This window comes from Rattus norvegicus, chromosome 2 (genome assembly GCF_021556685.1).
Source record: "Rattus norvegicus strain SHRSP/BbbUtx chromosome 2, alternate assembly SHRSP_T2T, whole genome shotgun sequence".
NCBI lineage: Eukaryota > Metazoa > Chordata > Mammalia > Rodentia > Muridae > Rattus > Rattus norvegicus.
In genome coordinates this window covers 143,726,210-143,742,053 of record NC_141535.1, presented here as the reverse complement: position 1 = coordinate 143,742,053, position 15,844 = coordinate 143,726,210, and the positions used below count along the sequence as shown (strand labels likewise).

The 15,844-nt window shown below is 41.7% G+C and overlaps 1 long non-coding RNA gene and 1 other non-coding gene across 2 annotated transcripts; one reads left to right on the top strand and one right to left on the bottom strand.

The window, feature by feature from the left end:
• Positions 1–9,113: 9,113 nt before the first annotated feature.
• Positions 9,114–12,667, bottom strand: LOC147996267 (uncharacterized). Its single transcript, XR_015678053.1, has 3 exons — positions 12,497–12,667; positions 11,956–12,132; positions 9,114–10,115 (listed from the first exon to the last, which is right to left on the bottom strand). It is a non-coding gene; the product is annotated as an uncharacterized LOC147996267 (long non-coding RNA).
• Positions 12,668–14,790: 2,123 nt separating this feature from the next.
• Positions 14,791–15,078, top strand: LOC147996266 (signal recognition particle RNA). The gene has a single exon (XR_015679222.1).
• The last annotated feature ends 766 nt before the right edge of the window (positions 15,079–15,844 follow it).

Sequence of the window (15,844 nt, the reverse complement as noted above, 5' to 3'; positions counted from 1 at the left end):
CTTGGCCTGACCAGACATACCGATGCCATTACAAAGTCTGCAAATCAATGCCCCAGCTGTTTTGGTTTTTAATAAAACTGAACATGATCTATTTAAAATGATTGTTTTCTACAGGGCTTTCCCAGAACAAGGCTGTGGGCACTGAAGGCAGGTCTTGGCTCTGAAAGAGGTTCTCTTTCTAGATTCCTCGGGGGTGGGGGGGTGGGGAGGTGGGAGGGTGGGAAGCAAGGTCTCTGCAGGATTAGTGTTGTCAGCGTTTCCTCAGTCCCCAGCCTCACAAATGTGTGCTTCCTGATGAGTTTACCAAAATGTTACTGAAGAGTCTTAGGGTTTCAGTTTTTAAAAATCACAGTTTCTCAATCTGGATCGCTTCAAATGATTCCTTCATAATTTTATTAGAGGTCCTGGCCCAGGAAAAGTCCTTTTAGCTGATTACTGCCATGGTAGGAACCAAAAGAGGAGATTCTTTTAAAAAGAAAGAAAGAAAGAAGGAAAAGAAAAGAAATGAGATCCGTAAAACTGTCACCCCAGCATCCATGATGTCCACTGTTCCCAAATCTCTCAATTTCAAAGTTCTCATGCAAAAGGGAGGTAGTCTTATCAAGTTTGGGGCCTAAATAGAAAAACCACACTCTGAGTGCCCATATATCAATTTTACAACGTTGATAGTTGAGAGCAATTCATCGGGGCCATAAATGTGACAATCCGATAGACAAGTCTTTTTGAGGATGTATTTGAAGATGATTTTACTAGTTTTGAAACGTTGTAGTACGACCAGAAATGGGTCACCACTCATGCAGTTTGCTTTTGTTACCATTTATATAAAATGCCTAAGCCCATTTTGCCTGAGCTATTTGATGACAGATCTGTGTTCCCCTGGCCCAGCGAAAGGAGAAGGTGGAGCCTTTCTGGAGTCTCCTGAGCCTTGACTTCTCACCAGATCATTCCAAGCAACTGAAACAGAGTCTTCTTTCTCCTTCTCTCTTCATTCTTCTCCTTTCTTCCCTCTCTCCTCCTCGCCTTTCTCTCCATTTCCTCATTTTTTTCCTAACCACAGGCAAAGAACAGTCTCCCTAATTCTCTAAAGTTATCTATTCCTGAAATTTTTTCCCTTAACCACAGCAGAGAAGATTGAATAGCTGAGGTCAGGAAGTATGGAAAGAATGTCAACAATTTACCACTAAAATATACATTAAGAATATTTCCAGCAGTTTAATCTCCAGGTTGAATTTCTAAATCTAGATTTCTCTTGTCACATGACTGTCCGGTTTTCACGTTTATTTGTGCCACTTTCAGCCACAATTTATCCTGTCCTAAATGAACTCTCTGAGGAAGGTAGAGTTGAACAAAAATAAACAAGTCATATAAACCTCAAAGGGGAGGCTAAAATAGTTGTCTTTCCCATAAGCCAGTATATAAATACCATTAAACATTTTAAAATTACATTTGTTTATGTACTCACTCACTCATTAATTCATTCATTCATTTAGCGGACATATCTGTGCTCTAATTGTGTGAAGTTCTGCTCACCAAACTTACCAGTTTGGCAAATAAGAGACAGTGTGTGTTGTTGTATCAAATCCGAAGCAGACATTCTGTGGGTTTGGTTTTTCCAAGTCCGATTTTTAAAGATTAAAGCTATCCTCAGAGTAAGGGCCTGATGATCTTATCACATCACCTTTAGTTATAAGAACATCATGTTTATTTTTAGTATGTGAACTCTCTTTAGAGATATTATTCCCACCTCTCTCCCCTTGTCTTACAGGATTTAGTCATTGAAAATTATTCTTGTTCTACATTTCTCTACACATTCCCTAATTTGGGACATTAACGTTTGGAATCCAATGGATAATTATCAAATACAAGTTTGATGGGGGCAGGAGAGATGGCTCAGTGGTTAAGAGCACTGGCTGCTGCTCTTCCAGAGATCCTGAGTTCAATTCCCAGCAACCACATGGTGGCTCACAACCATCTGTAATGAGATCCGATGCTCTCTTCTGGTGTGTCTGAAGACAGCTACAGTGTACTCACATACATAAAATAAATAAACAAACAAACATTTTTTAAAAAGAAAATAGAAATTGGAAGGTTTGTCATCTCAATTACTTAAAAAATAGCTTGGCATATTGGCACAAGCTTGTTTGTTATTTTTTCTATCCCAATCCATCCCAACATTCAGTTTCCCACTAAAGAATTATATTCTCCTCATTGTGTGAGATCTTGGTAGTTTAATCTGAACACCCACTTCCTGCTCCAGGAACTGAAAGGAAAAGTACTTTCTGTACAAACAGTGCATGTTTTATTTCATGTGCAGAACCTAGACTTCTCTTTTCTTTCTTTTCTTTCTTTCTTTCTTTCTTTCTTTCTTTCTTTCTTTCTTTCTTTTTGCGTAAACATGCAGTTTGGAGAATAATGAGTTTGTGGTGTTGGAGAGTAAGAAAAGAGAGGGAAGAAGGCAAGAAATGGTGATGGGGCGAAAGCTTATTAAAGTGTATTGTAGGCGTGTATGAAAGTCGTGATACCCTTTATCTTGTATAATTAATATACAGTAATAAAAATGTTCAGTTTCATCGGACTGTTATATGTGTGTGTGTATATATATATATATATATATATATATATACATATATGATAGACCTTTGGTTTCTCCTTTGATTAAAGAATTAAGAGGCAGGAAGAGTTTGAAAGTAAAGCAGAACCAAAGTTTCTTCAAAGACGACAAGTTTTAGAGTTTAAAAGAATATCCCAAGGTAGGCATGCTGTAAATCTCAGCAGCTGCCTGGAGGAGGAAAATAGAAGAGAGAAGGAGTGATGGCTTCTGGGACTGTGCTCCAGAGCATGAATTCTGGGAAGGAAAAGTGTAGCTTCTTATTGAAAGGAATGATTATTCTGCCTATTTCTCTAGCATAGATTAGGGTGAGATGGTCTTACCTTCCTGAGGTGGTCCTTGGGCTAGATGTTTGGCTGGCCTGACTGAACTAGCTTGTTTGTTTATGTTTTGGGTAGTATTCAATGTTAGATCTTTACCCAGGCTGGAGATTTCATCCTCTTGACCAAAAGAACCCAGGTTTCCCTTAGTGGGCGATTGTTAGTGCTGTGCTGCTAAGTGTCTGCTCTTCTGGCTGTGCCTGCTTCCTTGTTGCTTTTATTCCTGCTCTTATCATCCTATAGACATCCAGGACAAGGGCACTTTACCTAACTGTGACCACTTAGTCTTTTCTGGCTTGTTGAGCATTATGTAGTTGGCATGAGGACAGAGATTCCTTTACACTGTGAACTATGACAATGGAGGACAACTTGACAGGATCTGCAACCTCTTAGGAGACAAACTTCTGGATGTGTCTGTGGAATTTCCGAGGAGGATTAAGTGAAGGGACAAGATCTGTCCTTAGATTGGATGATCTTCTCACAGATGGCCTAGATATAAAGAGGTCTGAGTAAAAAAAGAATGTTGCTAGCCTGACTTCACCTTTCCCAGAGTGTGTCTCTTGCTGTGACTACTGCCCTCTCCCACTGACATAAGATTCAGCTTTTCAGTGTGGGCTGAGTATCAGTAACTCTCCAGGGATTGTCCAAGCCTTTGGCACCAAACTGGAGCTGGTGAAGCTTTGTAGACTAAGAGGCACCGGATTCTCAGTGTCTCCAACATGCAGCCAGTCATTGTTGGACTACCCTGCCGACAGCATGTAGGCCAATCTAATAAATCCCCTTTTATAATGTTTATACAGTCTAACCATTCTGTTCCTCTAGAGAACCTTGCCTAATCACTCAGTGAAGGGTGCACAAAACTGCATGTGAGATTTACAAATAATTAATGGCAAGGGTTCATGCAGCAGAACCATCTGGATTTTCAGCCTTCAAAGGTTTTCTGGATGTTTCTCAGCAGTGGAAATCCCTCCACTTCTCAGGTCAGCCTTGTGCATATGTAAAGCCTTCTGTTGCTCTGTAGTCAGGTGTCTGTCTTCCCCCATGCTTGGTTCAACAAGTTTCCTTTTTGAAATTTATAGTTTTTGATCAGATGGATCAACATTTAAAATTTTTCTCCAAGGCACACAAGATATAGAGTATGTGTACCTTCAGTCTCAAGGTGGCCATTGTTCTGAGTCTTCTGATGATTCGTTTGGGTTCTGTAGACTTCTACCATTTCTGTGCTCATGTGGAAATATTTCTTGTCTTTGGAACATGCTGATGATCCCTGCCATAAAGCCTATTACTCATATGACTACTGGCTTCACAGGCCCAGGTCCCCCGCCTCCCTGCTCATTCCTTCCCTACTATATTTTGTTTTGCCTGTGGTGACTTCTATTGTTTACAGCTGGTGAAATATAACTGGCACTTTATTACTAAAAGACTCTTGACAGAATCTTTCCAATCTCTTTTTCCTCAGAAAGGTTGCTATACTGTTGTGTACTAGTTACTTTTCTGTTGTGATGATAAAACACCATGACCCAAAGCAACTTATGGGAGAAAGAGTTTATTTTGGCTTAGGGTTTCAGAGAGATAAGAGTCCACCATGGCAAGGGGGAAATCCATAACAGCAAGTGCTGGCAGGACAAGGAAGCTGAGAGATCACGTGAACTGTAAACATGAAGCAGAGAGAAAGTGATATGGACATGGGATGAAGTTACACTTCCTCTAGCAAGGCTATATTTCCTCCCCCAAAAGCATTACTATCAAATACCTTGAGCCTATGGGGGACGTTTCTCATCCAAACCAGGCTGCTAATAGATGTCACATGCCACTTTCTTGGAGAATACCCATGACACACGGTTGACGAAGGACACCCATCTCAATAAGTTATATCCTCTTGACTTCAAGGTAAGGGACCCATATAGAACCAATAACAATTTTTTTTGTAGACGTTCTGTACATGGTCTATCATTGACAGTGATCTGTAGACTTTGTCAGAAAGACACTGTTGACACGGCACAGGGAAACTTTATCACAGCAGGAAAAGCTAAAACCACAGTGCACACATGGAAGGCAAGCAGAGTCAGTGAGGTGCCTCAGGGTATTTTTTGTTGATTGTGGCACAAAAACAGAAGAGAAAAAATGGTGCTTACCAGATGTCTCTTGAACCTCTGTGGTCCCTGTGCTACCTTAAAGGACACTTTAGTGTTGGATGAAGCTTGGGTTTGTGAATATTAAAACTCTTTCTTCTGCTTCCCTATTTCTCTTCATCCAAAAATAAACTCAAAACACACATCTCAGCCATTCCTATCAGAATTGGTACCTTTAGCGAAACCCAGCATACTTACTAATTGGACTTGAGATCCCTAAATTAACCATCCTGAAGAATCGCTGTCCTTATTAATAATGGAGCTTCTGTGTGTTCAGGCCCTGCAGCTCAAAAGGCAAATGGTACAGCTCAAGCAAGTTGATGTAAAAATGACAACTCATGAAAGGGACTTTGAGCAGCTTGCTTGACACATGAATCTACTCATTTTGGGTTCTTGCATTATTTTTCTTCTATGTCCACTCTTTTCCCTATGCTTAGGACATCAGCACATGACACCTGATTGAAGTTGGCTTTCCTACTTTCAGTCTTCTTCATCATGACCTCATGATCTAGGAGCCTGTAGCTCAGTGGTAGAGTGCCTAACAAAGGCAAAGCCCAGGTTTGACCTCCCAGTGCTCTAGGATCTTATAAGGTGAAGGCAGGTACAAGATAGAATGAGGTCTGTCATTGGACAAGAAGGAAGGATAGGCGGCAGAAAAGTTTGAGGGAAGGGGAGGAGACTGAGACAGAAAGGACAGGAAGACTGGAGGCACAGCAGAGCAGCTGCTGAAAGAGAACATGGAGTCTGATGTTAAGAGTCCATGCTGTACCTTTGTTATGAACGTTCTTAAGGGATGTACAGGTTGTTATGAATGTTCTTAAGGGATGGATGCATACAGAGCCTTGTATGTTTAGGTGGGCAATTATATCTTATCAATTGGATCAGAGGTTATTGGGTTGTGTGTTCTTTCTTGTGCAGATTTAAGTGTAAGAGAGTGTGCGGCAGCTAGTCTGGGCCGCCATGAAGTTGGGATGTGTGCTTCTGGCATGGAAACCTGCCTTGGGAACTGGATGGGTAGAGAGATTGTTGCCAGGCTCAGAGAGAGGCCTTTGGCAATGTGATATGGGATGGAGCCGAGTGGGTGAGATGCTTTGCTGACTGAAATTAAGATATCTAGCAGATATCTTGGGGCACTGCAGTGCTGGACCTAGTGGGGGATAAAAGACAGCATTTTATTTTTATAATTTTACAACAACACAATGCCACAAGAAAACCAATAAAGTGACATCGTTGTCATTCTAGAAAAGAAAAATAAAGAAAATTCTATACTCCCAAATCAGGGAAATCAATATTGAAATTTTTAATCAGAAAGTGACATTCTACTATTCTGAAGATGTGACCTTAAGTTCTTTGTATGCACGTAAGACTGTTTATGAAGTAGCTCTTACTTTTCCAACTGTCTTATTTAAGGCTTTATTACTGTGAAGAAATACCATGGCTGCAGCAAACTCATAAGAGAAACACTAAACTGGTTTACAGTTCAGAGGTTTAGTCCATTATCATTATGGCAGAAAACATTGCAGCATCCAGGCAGATACTGTGCTGGAGAAGGACCTGAGAGTTCTTAATCCAAATCAGCAGGCAGCAAGAAGAGAGAGACACTGAGCTTGATTTGAGCATTTACAACCTCAAAACCCAACCTCGAGTGACTCATTTCCTCCAGCAAGGCCAAACCTACTCCAACAAGGCCACACCTCCTAATAGTGCCTCTCCCTGGTGACCAGGCATAAAAATACACGAGTCTATGGGGGCCATTTCTATTCAAACCAGGGACTCCAGTATTATTGTGGTAGGATGGACCATGTTTTTGCTTGGGGAAATATGGGACTTTGGATTAGAAGAATGATTGGACTTTTTAAGCATGCCTTATTGGACCATCCTAGTAGAAACATGAAAGACAGTCATATTGAGGGTGGTTTGAACTGTGGGGGTCCAGGTCAAGAGATTTCAAAGGAGAAGAATATTTGTACATAGCCTAAAGAACATTCTTGTGATATTTTGCAGAAGAATGTAACTCTTTTTTGACTCTTGTTCAAAAAAGTCTTCCTGAGGCTACATTGAAGAGTTTTGGGTTAATTGTGTTGGCAGAGAAGATCTCTAAACAGTCTAGTGTTGACTGTGTGGTGTGGTTCTTGGGGGCCAGTTTTATGAAGATCTATGATGAAAAGAAGCAAGCTGAGCAAGGAAATATACAAAATGAGAAGAAGAGGGGCACCAGGAAGTGTGAACAGATTAATGAAAAGGGTGATGCTATGTGGAATAAAGGGGGTGGTGACCTCAGAGCAAGACCCCACCCAGCCAAGCTTCCAACTTATGAAAAGGAATTAAAGTAAAGCTTAGGGCCAGGTGTGTTGGTGCACACTTATTTTTTTTTAAGATTTATTTATTATATGTAAGTACACTATAGCCATCTTCAGACACAACAGAAGAGGGAATCAGATCTTATTACAGATGGTTGTGAGCCACCATGTGGTTGCTAGGATTTGAACTCAAGACCTCTGGAAGAGCAGTCAGTGCTCTTAACTGCTGAGCCATCTCTCCAGCCCTGGTGCACACTTTTAAATCCAGTATTTGGGAGCAGAGCAGCTTGGTGTGCAAAGTGAATTCCTGGACAGCCAAGCTTAGGCAGTGAAGGAAACCCAAGGGCCATGTTCCAGCTGCAGCAAGCAGCAGAACTTGGGAGCTTTGGCCATATGGTTCTGGCTTTAGAGTCAAGAATAGACCAAAAAAGGGAAAAATGTTATGCAATCTCTCTCTTAAACTAAGGAAAGCCACTAAAAGCAAAATATGTGAGGAGTGTCCAAGCAAGGAGGCCTAGAGAGGCCATTATGTGAAGCTGTGAAGGTGAGGCATGGAGTGCCTTGGAGACTCTAAGGTGCCAGAACTTTGGGATACCTGCAGAGGAAAGCTGCTAGCAGGGAATGAAACCAAGAGAAAGAAGTGTTTTGCAGTCAACAAAGCTGAAAGGAGTTGGAAGTCTGAAAAGCCTTTTGATATCAGACTTGGAGATACAGAGTGTGGAGTTTGCCTAGTTGGTTTTTGGCTTTGCTTTGGTCCAGTATGCCCACATTCTGCTCCCTTTCCACCCTCTTACAATGGTAATGCGTATCCTGTGCCATTTGTACGTTAGAAGTAGTATATGATCTGCCAAATTTGCTTTCTGATTTTGTAGGGGATTAGAATGCAAAGGTTGCCAGGAGTCTCAGACGAGATTTAGGGTTGAGAGTGATAGACTTTGGGGACTTTGGAAGTTGGACAAGAGTATGGGGTCATGATGGAATGTGAGTGTTTGAAGAGCAATGGCCCCATAGATTACGTGTTTGAGTGCCTGGTCACCAGGGAGTGAATGTGTGGCTTTTTTGGAGGAAGCGTGCCACTGCGAATAAGTTCTGCGGTTTTTAATGCTCGGGTCAGGCTCAGTGTCGCTCTTCTTGGTACTTGCCAATCCAGATGTAGAGCTCTCAGCTCCTTCTCCAGCAGCACATCTGCCCACATTGCCATTGAGCTTCCTGCCATGATGGTAATGGACTACCTCTGGTCCTGTAAGCCAGTTCCAATGCAATGTTTTTCTTATAAGAGTTGCCATGGTCATGGTATCTCCTCACATCAATGAAACCCTAAATAAGACACCAACCTTAACCTCGCCACCTTATCTATGTCCACATCACCCCTGTCATACATGCACTATTGCACTATTCAGGCTGCTGCACGGCAGTTTTGAGACTCTACCAACCAAAGCTACAGAGGTAGAAGAAAGCGCTCTGCTCTCGCAGCTGTGTGTGCTTGTCCAGCCTGGCCAAGTGGCCTTCATGTCTATGTGATCTGTGGAAATGGATGGGTGGGTACATTGTTCTCTCATGTTGCATACTAATTTGTAGTTGGTGCTCAACTGATGGGCACCTGACTTTCGATTTTAGGCATCCTATACTTCTCTTAAAGTAAATATGCCCTGTCTGAGGGAGCTATATCACAGCTAGTGGGCATTCTCAAAACTACTCTCTGTTGTAGTCTGGATTCTATTGCTGTAATGAAACACTGTAACCAAACAAACTTGGGAAAGAAGGATTTATTTCAGCTTACAGTTCCATATCACAGTCCATAACTGAGAGAAGTCAGAGCAGTAACTGAATCAGGTCAGGAACCTAGAGGCAGGAGTTAAAGCAAGTGGATTACTGCTTACTGGTTGCTCCCATGTACTCAGGACCACCAGCACAGGGATGGCCCCAGTCACAACGGGCTGAGTCTTCCCATGTCAATCACCAATCAAAAAATACATCACAGGCTTGTCCACAGGTGAATCTGATGGGGACATTTTCTTAAATGAGGTTCCTTCTTCCAAAATGGCTTGAGATTATGTCAAGTTGACATGAAAACTAATCAACACTATCCTTCAGAAATGATGGATGAATAAAGTCTTAGGGAGACAAACAACAAATGGAGAATCCATTACTACCACTGGCCCACTGGGGACTACTACATTTAGGAGTTAAAGAAAGATAATTACAATTGTGACATCACACAAAAGCATGGAACTCCCAAGTATAGCGTATATGTCAAGTGTTATCAAGACAGAAAACCATCAAGCCTCAAAGATAATCAAAAATAGAGGAAGATCTGATCAAAGAATACACAAAACAGCCCAGAAAAAAAATTAATGACCAGAGTAAGTTCTTATCTATCAATATCAACTTTATGTAAATAGGTTTAATTCCTTCATTTAAAAACTTTAGACTGTAGGAAGGAGTTGTGTTATACACTCAGGGTAGAAAGAGGCAGGCAGATCTCTGTGAGTTCCAAGGCAGCATGCGCTACATGGAGAGTCCCAGGCATCTAGGGATGCACACTGTGACTCTGTCTCTGAAAACAACAGAGAAGCAAATCAAAACCTGAATGGAGGGATTTTGTTGTTGTTGTTGTTGTTGTTGTTGTTGTTTTGTACTGTGATGTATTGTTTTCATTCCTTTAAGGAGACTCAGGACAGTGTGGGGGAGGCACATAACTGTAGTCCCAGCTCTCAAGAGAGAGAGCGTTCAAGTGAGTCCAAAAAAGATGATTCTAAAAATGAAACAGGAAAGAGAAATCCACGTAAAATAAAAATAATGGGAGAAAAAACAAACAAACAAACAAATAATAATAATAATAATAAAGGGAGAAACAGAATTAGAGATTGGCTGCCTTCAAACGTCTCATTGATAGTAAAGCAGACTAGAAATAAAGAAAAAGGAAGGAGTATCTCACACAAACCTAAAGCAAAAGTGAGCAGAAGAGTTACACTTAGATAAAACAGATGTGTCCAGAGTTATAAATAGACAATGAAAGGTCACCATAAAATGATAAGGGGGTCAACTTGAGAAGAGGAAATTCCAGATCACACAATTATATAAAGCAGTTATTTTTAGTAAATGGAGATACACTTAATAAAATAACATTTAGAGACTTCAATATTCATTTTTATCAACAGGTAACTCATTCACACAGTCCCAAACACATCACCAAAGTAACATTTAGATTAAACTGTGTTATATACCAAATGGATGTAACAGGTGTTTGCAGTGGACCCCACCCGTCAGCAGCAAAATACAAATTTGTTTTATCAGCACATGGAAGATTCTTTAAGATAAACTGTGATAGGACACAAGAAAATATCTCAAAGAATTTTTAAATGAAATTATATTGTGTGTCTTCTCCGACCATGGTGAAGTAAAGCTAGAATAAGACAGATGAGCTTTATTAAAGAAACTGGGTTAGCAGTGTGGTCCAGAAGATCACTCAGTCGAGGAAAAATTTAAGGGAAATTCAGATTTGTCTTTAAACAAATGGAAATGGAAACACAAGATGTCAAAGCCACTGCACACAAGCTAAGGACAAAAACGAAGGCCAAGAGAGAAATGGATCGGAATGCACACCTACATTTAACAAGATTTTAATTTAACAATCAACTGGTGCAACACACACACTGGAAAAGTGGAACAAGGCAAATCCAGAATTAGGCACAAGGAAAGCAAAAACATGTCTGAGAGGAAAAGTGGGCTAAAAACAAGGTAACACTACAGATTAACAAAAGGAAGAGCTGGGATTTTAAACAGATAAAGAAAATCAACAAGTACCTTGTTGGTTTAGACAAGATAGGAAGAGGAGGAGACCGGGACAGAGGAAACCCAGCCACAGTGTAGACCAATGAGAGAGATTATAGCACATTACCCAGAAACTCAATGGATCACGTGGGATCATTTTGAAAATCTGTGCAATAACAAACTGGAAACTCTGGAGAATTGGGTAGACCTGGGCACATGTAACCCACGGAAACTGAGCTATAAAGTCACCCAGAGAGGTCTCAGGAAGGAAAGGCAATTAAATAGCTTCACTGCTGAGTTCTGTCAAAAATTAAAGATGAACTAAGAATGACTTCTCAAATAAGTCCAAAAATATAAAATGAATGGAAAAGAAACAGTCTTTATACACTCAATCTATATGGCCAACTTCTTCCTATTCCTTAAAAAAAGATTAACTTATCCTTATTTATGTGTGTGTATGTGTTGCTGGCATGAGTTTATTAGGTTCCCTGGAACTGAGATTACAGGTGCCTAATGTGGGTGCTAGGAACTGGGTCCTTTGGAAGAGCAGCAAGTGCTCTTAATCCAGTCCTGAAACCCATTTCCTCACATTAAACCAGACAAAGAGACAGCAACAAGAGAGAAACTAAATCAACATCACTCATGAATAAAGATGCAAAAATTTTTCAAGAATTCAAAGCAAATCCAGTACCGCTTCAAAAAGATCATATAATATGACCCAGTGAGATTTGTCCCAGGGATGCAAACATGTTTCAGCATACACAATACAGCAAGTGTAACACATTGCACATCAGTAGAATAAAGGAGGAAGCTGCTATTACCATCTCAATAGATGCCAGGACGAATTTGATTAAATTCATTATAATTCAGGATGAGCAGAAAAATCTTCAACCAGTTAGGTCCAGCAGGATTAGACCTTCACACAATAAAGGTAGGAAACTTCCCAAGCAGGCAGCATGATACTGAACGTGAAAAGCTGAAGCTGTTCCCTTGAATATCTAGAATGAGAGCAAGATGTCCGTTTCCATTACCTTTATAAAAGAGGCTGGCTATAGCAGTACATGTTCTACAAAGAGGAAACTATCTCTAGTGCCTCTGAGGGAAGCTTCATGGTTAGCCAGGTGCTGACATGTTCCAGAAGATGGCACACTGGTAGAGGACTCTAAGTCCACAAGAATAACCCTTAGAAGCTTCAACTTACTTTAATAGTTAGATTGGGTGTTGTTGTTGTTTGTTTGTTTGTTGCTAGCTATGGGGTCTTTAATTTCCAGCAAGAATTGTAGCCCAATAATAAGATGATTATAATGATACAAAAACATAAAGAAGTAGGCTAGACTTTAAAAAGAAAAGGGCAGACAGTACCTCAGACCTTAAAGGACTCCTTGTTGAACTCTGAGCGTAGGCTACTACATGCCGGTTAGGATGATCGTGGCCACCTGAGTGTGGTGCAAAGGTCAGTTCCTCTGTAAACATACTAACCTTGTGGAGCTGTACCTGACTTTATGATTCAGTTTGCATTGTCTTCCTTCCGCTGTTGCAACCTCACGCTGTCTTCTTTTTAATCTGTTCCACCATTGGATTCCTCCTAAGCATTCTGTTTGTTTGGATGGTGGGTGTTTTGCTTTGATTTGTTTGTATCTCCCCCACACCCTGAGTTACATTTTTGTAACTCAGCAGCCCAAGTGATCACCCCCAGGAGAACAAGCTGCGGAGAATGACTCTCTTGGGACAAGCCTGGCCATGGATTTCCTTGTTCTTTCCTTTCTGGCTCAGGAGGTAGCATAATCACGATTTCTTAAAATTTGTATTTTGACCGTGTAAAATGTGTATGTTCTAGAATACGCCACAATTTCAAACTAAACTTCTTCTGAGGATGCAGCGATGTAGCAATTCCTAACACAAAGAACCCCACCCCCCTGTTTAACTGATAGGTAGAGCAGAGGAAGAGGGTCTTCTGGCCACTGGGGTGTGGCTATGCCCCTCATGTCCACAATAGAAGGTCTTCATCCCGTAATTCCCATACAAGAGCCCTGGGACCACAGCCGCCAGGGAAGTAGGGACTGGAAGAAGATGCATCAAAATTAATGTGTAAAAGAAGCCAGTTGGCAGAGACAGGAAACTGTCTCATCTGCTATTATATATACATATGTATACGTGTACGTATACATGTATATGTATATGCATTGCAGGCAGGAGTGGGCTCTGTAATAAACAAATGCAGAAGAAGGGGCTGCTATACAATCAACCCATAAAGGATCAGAAGTCACTAGCCCGCTTCCACCCCAGGGAGTGTTTCTTTTCTTTCTTAATAAGAGGTCTCTAGTTCTACTTTTAAGAAATGAATTTAAATTAAAAAAAATAAAGCTAGAAAGTGAGCTGAGCATCAGTGCTCTTCCCTCACACCCCTACCCCCCAAGTTCTGACTGTGGCTGTAACATGGCCTACTACCCCAGGCTTCTGCAGCTATGACTTCCCTGCTATGATGTGTAAGTGGCCCTGATTCCCACTACAGAAGCAAAATCTAGGGATTGAATCCTTAAACTGCATTTTATTCGGAGAGCCAGCAATGTGGGAGGACAATGGGCCAGCTTCCTGAAGACCTGTTTTTTTTTTATCTCCCCCTCAACTAGCAGGTTACACAGAAAGGAAGAAACAAGACCATCAGTCAGTCCCAAGTCCAGTCTTTCCCCTCTGGTCAGGTGGCCATCTTGTCACTGGTGTTGGTGTTTTTCTCCGTATTGGTTCCTCTGCAGAGCTGGGGGAGGGTTTGCAAACATCAAGGCCTCTTGAGCCAATCCTTTTGAAGAGATCCAGACTAGAGGTTAACTCAGTGCAAACAAAGCATCAACAGTGTCTGCATAGATTCCTTCCCACACAAGAAAGTGCAAATGAGTTCTTTTTTTTTTTTTTTTTTTTTTTTGGTTCTTTTTTTCGGAGCTGGGGAACGAACCCAGGGCCTTGCGCCTCCTAGGTAAGCGCTCTACCACTGAGCTAAATCCCCAGCCCCATGAGTTCTTATAATACAGAACGTGCATACGCTTACCCTGCTCTGTCATATAGACTGTACCCTGGAGCTGTGAGTCGAAACAAACCCTTCCTTAAGTTGCCTTTGTCAGGCATTTTGTTTCAGCAACACAAGCAGTAACTAAATTCTACTTCCGGAGCCAGAACCCAGGACTATAGCGCTGGCAAGAGAAATCAGAGAAGGTTACTAGTAGCTGATGAGAAAAGTGGGACCAGGGTTCCAAACACTGCTGTAAGAAGACCATTAGGGAGTGTGAGTTTGTGTAATGTGTTGCCATCTTAACGGTTTCGTTTTAGATAATCTCCCAAGCTTGTACCCCTTCTTCTCTCATATGTTTTCACTTGTGTCGAATGGCCACCCCTCCCAGTCAGCAATGTTTAATACATGAGAAGATTCATTGGTTTCATGACATTATAACTAGGATGTCTGGTGAGGTGGACATAGAAGCTAGACTAAGGTGGAGGAACATGAAAGCAGTCCATCTTGTACTACAGAGTGACAGCACATTTTAAAACACGGAAACAAGCACATTGGGTGAAATTGTTCGGATTCAAGGACAAAGCACAAGCAGCCAAACAGATTCCTTCACGTCTGTGGAAACGAATAATAAAAATAAGAAAGCTGGAGATGCGCCGGGCGCGGTGGCGCACGCCTATAGTCCCAGCTACTCGGGAGGCTGAGACAGGAGGATCGCTTGAGTCCAGGAGTTCTGGGCTGTAGTGCGCTATGCCGATCGGGTGTCCGCACTAAGTTCGGCATCAATATGGTGACCTCCCAGGAGCAGGGGACCACCAGGTTGCCTAAGGAGGGGTGAACCGGCCCAGGTCAGAAAGCTGGAGATGCGACTTCTCTCCCAGCCACTGGGGAGCAGTGGATAGGTAAGTTATGGCCTTTAATCCATAGAGGAATATTGGTTTATTTTCTTGTTCCTTTGAAAAGACCTCCTGTCTTTAGGAGGCTATGACATAGGCATGCAGAACCCTGACCAGCGACACTGTAAGCAAAAGAGCAGAGAAGGCACAGCTCTCTGACGTCAGCTAGAGCCTCAGGTGCTTCAGCCACGAAACAGGGCTGATGAAGAGCTAGTCTTCCCTGGTGGTTGGGAAGAGAATGCTTCAGAAATTGCTCCATATAGGTAGAAGGATCAGTAAGCACCCTCAAGGGGTAAGGCATGCTTACCCCTTCTCAATACACACTCCCCAAAATCATCTTCAAAGGCACGAGTAGGTAAGCACTACATTTGCGAGAAGTGTTCCGGAGCAGAAGTCATGAGGTCAAAACAGGAAGCATGTAGATCACACAGCCTTTGATCAAATTAGTTATCTGGGATAAATTTGTTTTCATCAGCTGTGCTATATTTTCGGCATCCCAGATAGTCTTACGGAGATATTATGCTACACTTCGTGCTCCTTGTTATCGATTTAAAAACAGAAGTTTAATTAATTATCTTCTTGGTTAACCTGTTTAAATCACTAAGTTAGCAAAACATGAGAGAATAATGGGAGGGGCTGAAGTTTCCTCCTGTATTCGTCACACGTGGCCTGTGGAAGGAATGTTTGGGGATGTATTTTTATCGGTGTCTACTAAAGGTGGCTGTCAGCACCAGTTGTGGCTGGCCTCTGGATAAATGGGACATGTTCATAGCTATGTCCCCTTTCCCATAACACAGACCTCAGGCAATCAGC